The sequence below is a fragment of the Lipotes vexillifer genome, unplaced genomic scaffold (genome assembly GCF_000442215.2).
Source record: "Lipotes vexillifer unplaced genomic scaffold, Lipotes_vexillifer_v1.1 scaffold15, whole genome shotgun sequence".
NCBI lineage: Eukaryota > Metazoa > Chordata > Mammalia > Artiodactyla > Lipotidae > Lipotes > Lipotes vexillifer.
This window is the reverse complement of record NW_006784589.1, coordinates 1,679,929-1,685,287: the sequence shown is the minus strand read 5'-3', so window position 1 is coordinate 1,685,287 and position 5,359 is coordinate 1,679,929.

Genomic DNA, 5,359 nt, shown 5'->3' with positions numbered 1-5,359 from the left:
AGCGAATGTGTTTTTCCCACAGATGATACCATTGTATTTGTCCCAACATCTGGATAATATTCTGGATCGCTTGCATATGTGAATCAGGTGTTTATTTTACTAGTGAACTACACCTGCAGCCTAAATAGCGTGTGCTGAGCAGCTGTTGGTGACTCTGAATTGAGACCTAGGTGAGGAGTCGTAAACCTGGGAGGTTCATCCTTAGCCAGAAGGATCCAAGACTTTCCAATTCAATAAATCTGGACACTATTGAGAGAAGAGAGACATCATTACAGACAGATAATGGTCCAAAATCCCAGCCAGTGATGACTGGGGAAGCAGATGTAAGCCAGGATGATTTTTATATGTTCCGATAGCCCCTGCCGGGTGGGAGATGAAATAAGCAAAAGGTCTGATTGGTAACTACATTTGGGCCACTGAGCAATTGCAGAGGTAGAAGCAATCACATTGCCTGTGCTTGCCAGAAGGAAAAGGATGGGGTTGACCTGCTAAAGGCAATCGACTTGTCACATAGCTTTATGTACTCAGACATTCTCAAACCCAGTTACATAATCCACCTAAGATGCTGCCCATCTGGGACAGTTACTGTCCCCCACCCCAATGTATTCAGTTGTTCAGCCAGTCCTTCTGATGTTTGAAAATTTAAAAAAAAGAATATTTATGCATGAAGTGAAGAACTGGGAATATACTAATGGAAAACGTGACCCCTCCCCTCAAGGAGTTCATCATCAGGGTGGCCCGGTTATTGGCTGTTACATAAGAAGCCACCCCAAAACTTAGGGCTTCAATGTAATAACAGCCAGGGTGACTGTCTTAGTCAGCTCAGGCTGCCCTAACGAATACCATACACTGGGAGGCTTAAACAACAGAAATTTCTTTCTCATAGTTCTAGAAACTGGAAGTTCAAGATCAAAGTGCCAGTAGATTTGGTTCCTGATGAGGACCCTCTTACTGGCTTGCACTGTGTCCTCACATGGCTTTTCTTCTGTGTGTGTTCGGAAAAAGAGATCTCACCCTCTTCATCTTCTTATAAGGGGACTAATCTCATCATAAGGGCCCCACCCTCATGACCCCATCTAAACCTAATTACCTCCCAAAGGCCCCACCTCAAAATACCATCACATTGGGTGGTTGTGGCTTCCACATATGAATTGGGGTGGGGAGACTCAAACATTTAGTCCACAACAATGACCAACTATACTAGTTTGCTCCGGCTGCCATAACAAATATCACAGGCCAGGTGGCTTAAGCAACAGAAATTTATTTCTTCACAGTTCTGGAGATAAGTCTGAAATCAACGTGTCAGCAAGCTTGGTTTCTTCTCAACCTCTCTCCTTGTCTTGCAGATGGCTGTCCTCTCACTGCGTCCCCACATAGTCACCCCTCAGTCTGTGTGTTGTGTCCTAATCTCCTCTTCTTAGAAGGATACCAGTCAGAATGGATTAGGGTCCACCCTAACGATCTCATTTTACCTCAATCATATTTTTAAAGACCCTGTTGTCAAATACAGTCACATTCTGAGGTCCTGGGGTTAGGACTTCAACAGATGAATCTGGGGGGACACAACTCAGCCCATTAACACCAACCATCTTGGTTTGCCCAGGACTGAGGGGATTCCTGGGATGCAAGACCTTCAGTGCTAAACTCAGGAAAGACCCAGGCAAGCTGGGACACATTTGTCATCCTAAAAAATATTTCTTTTGCTCTGTAACATGGGTAGGGCTCAGAGGAGACAGCTCATATCTGCTCTACTCATTGGCAGGGGCACCTGAAAAGCTGGGGGTTGGACCCATCCTAGGTTCATTCAAAATCTGGCAATTGACACTGGGGAGACTCACACAGCTGTGGGCTGAGTCAGCTGTTGCTTCTTGGGCATCTCTCTATCTTCTGTGGTCTCTCTTTGTGGCCCCTCTGGCATGGTGGCCTCCAGGTAGCCAGACTTCCTACATGGTAGCTCCGGAATCCCAAAGCCCCTTTCCCAAGAAAGCCAGGCAGAAGCTGTGTTCTCTTTGATGACCCAGCCTCTTAAAGCCACGTAGCAGCACCTCTTCCACATTCTATGTTACCATGGCAGTTAACGAGGGCCTTCCCAGGCTCAAAGGGAATAGAGAGAGACTCTGTCATGTGGTGGTGGATTGACCAGAACATATGGGCATACAACGTATTGTTGTAGCCCCTTTTAAAGTTTTTTAATTGTGGTAAAATACACAAAACATAAAATTTATTACCTTAACCATTTTTAAGTGTATAGTTTAATGGCATTAATTACATTCACATTGTTGTACAACCAATCTCCAGAACTCCTTTCATGTTGCAAAACTGAAATTCTATGCCAGTTAAACACTAACTCCCCATTCCTCTTCCCCTCAGGCCCTGGCAACCACCATTCGACTTTCTGTTTCTATGAATTTGACTCCACTAGGTACCTCGGACAATTGGAACCACACAGTATTTGTCCTTTTGTGACTGACTTATTTCACTTAGCACAACGTCCTCAAGGTTCATCCATGTTGTAGCACGTGTCAGAATTCCCTTCCTTTTTCAGGCTGAATAATATTCCGTTGTATGCATTGACCATGTGTTGTGGCCATTTCTGATCCAATCTACCACACTAGAGGACGACAGGACCCGGTCAACTCAGTTATAGGACAGTGGGGTGGGTATTGTGATTAGAATACCATAGAAAGCTATGAGGGCACAGAGGAGGGGAAAAGGCTTCCTGGAGGAGGTGATGGGTTTTAGGTAGGCAGACATTGTCAACTCTGCCTTCCGGGCAGAGAGAGCAGAAAGCATAAGGTCCCTGGGGACGAAAGTGAGCAGGGTGTTTTGGAGAGCTGCTGACAAGGGTAGGGCAGGGCTGCCTGGTTCAGGCTGTGCACTCTGAGCTCTAGAGGACACCGCTCACAAGACGGCAATGGCGCCCTCCACAATGGCGCTGTGTCCGACCCGCTCATCCGTCTTCAGCGGTTCTGTGAAAGAACAGGGCGGGGGCAGGGAGGCGGGGAGAAAGCAGGGAGATGAATTGCTCAGAGACTAGGTCGCCAGAGCTCAGATCAAGAAGAGTCTTCTATAAGATCCTGGGGGGTTTGGGAACTGATCCTGGAGACAATGGGAAACTGCCACAGGATTTTAAATGGGGAGGAGGAGTAACCAAATTCAGGAATTACTATGATTAATGGAAATAAAGGTACCATCATGGACTGGGGGGAGGGGGCAGATCTCTTCTAGCTCTCTCTTTTTATCTCCAATGACGGATTCACCAATCAATACCTGGAAGCCTCAGGAAGCCTGGTCGTGAGGTGAGATAAGAACATACATTTTCTTCCTGAGTCCAGCATTCAGAACTCCCAGCTCTAGGCCTACATGGCATTTCCATTCTAGTCAAGGGAGAAAGACAGTAGGAAGTGAAGGAGTGACTGGGGTCATTATGGATGGAGATTAGTGTATGGGGAAATAAAGCCAAGTGAGCTGGTAGAGAGTGACTGGGTAGAGGTAGGTGATCACTGAAGGGCTCTCTGAAGAGGGGACTTCTTTTTGCCTCTCAGACATCACTTAAGATCTTCTCAGCCTCACCTGCTGACGGTGCCTTTGGCAAGGTTGTCTGCCCTGGTACAATGGTGACCAGCTCTGTATGAGCTTGTGATTAACTTCAAATAGACAGAATCCAACAACACCTCACCTCCTATCTCCTCCATGTGCCTCTCACCTCCCCTTGGGATTTTCCCCCTTCACAAGGAGGCATGTATACCCCTAAGTGCAGGGAGTTGATGTCTTATGTGGAGTTGATGTCTTTTGACCCACAGGAGACAGAAGTTGGTATATTCCTCCACCTTTCTCCCCTTGGACAGACTGTCTTGAGATGCAATCCTTACATGGCTTCTTGGAAGCCAGCCCATCAGCCCGAGCAATCAGTTTCACTTGATACTAAATCTGTAATACACGCTCCATTGGCTTGCCACCCTTTTCTGCCTCACTTCCTTCGTCCCTCACTCCAGTTTCCTGGGATTGCACATCCTAATGCCATAGGACCACGTGAGCTTTCCCACAGACTCTATTTTCTGGGAGTATCTGGGGCTAAAATAGACATATGCAGATTTGCCTTTTACAAAGGTCGCTCTGATTTCTGTGTGGGTGGGGATTATGCAGAGACTAGTGTGGAAGTCGGGAGAGACACATGAAGAGGCTCTTGCAGTTGTCCAGGCAAAAGATGATGGCTCCTGAGAGGAAGGGATGGTACTGGAGATGAAGGAGTGGATAGGTTCATGGTATATCTTGGAGGCAGAACTGACAAGAACAGCTACTGAATTGGATGTGGTACAAGAGACAAATCAAGGCTGAATTCTAGGTTTAGGGCTTGGGCAAACTAGCCAGTGATGGCCATGCCTTTTACTGAGAAGGAGAACACTGGAAAAGGAGCAAGTTTGGAATACTTAATTTGCTCATCAAATGTTTTTGGAGCATCTACCATGTGCCAATGAAAGGGTTCAGAATATGCCACAGTGACATAAGGGTTATTTTGAACGGAAGATATTCAAGATTCAACAGCTGCAGGAAGAGACTTTTTCTAGCCTTCCCCTTATCTTCCTAAAAGCAAAGCCTCCCCAAATAATTCAACACTCATAAATATCCTCCCAGGAGTTTCACAACCAGGGACAATTGACTCTTATCAATGAAGAGGAGAAGTAAACACAAGTCAGCATTTGGATAAGAAGTCACTTCAAACAGATATTGTCATAAAACTATCATAGCTCCCATCTGTTCTCTTAAGTGCCCATTTGTCTTTCCTAAAAGTCATTTGTTCTCCCAGAAGTACTCCTCTGCCCCTCCCCATCTACTATTAAGGGGATATATAAAAATTGTAACCACCTCCTTGGGTCACATTTTTTTCTGAACTCCTGAGCATAGGTACTTAATTAAATCTGTTTTTCCCCCCTCTTGCGAATCTGTCTTTTGTCACTTTAATTTGCAGACCTCCAACTACTGAACCTAAGAGGATAGAGGAAAAGTTTTTCCTCCTCAACACTAGGCAATGTATTAAGTGCTTTGGACACAGGTCTGAGAGGCCCAGTCTTTGCCACAAGGGGCTCAGCAATGACAGTACTGTGGAACCATGAAAATACCAAGGGACATCAAATGTCACCTCTGGGGAGGATAGAAGGAGTCAGGGAGGGAATCCTGGAAAAGCTTAGGAGGAGTTTAAAGGGTGAGAGGCTTACTCAGAAAAAAGGAACAGGGAAAAGGTGATTAAGGTAGCAAATGCAAATATGCAGCAATGTGAGAAGGCTTGGTCCAGGGAATTAAGAATGCTTAGGGAGGGGCTCCCCTGGTGGCGCAGTGGTTGAGAGTCCGCCTGCCGATG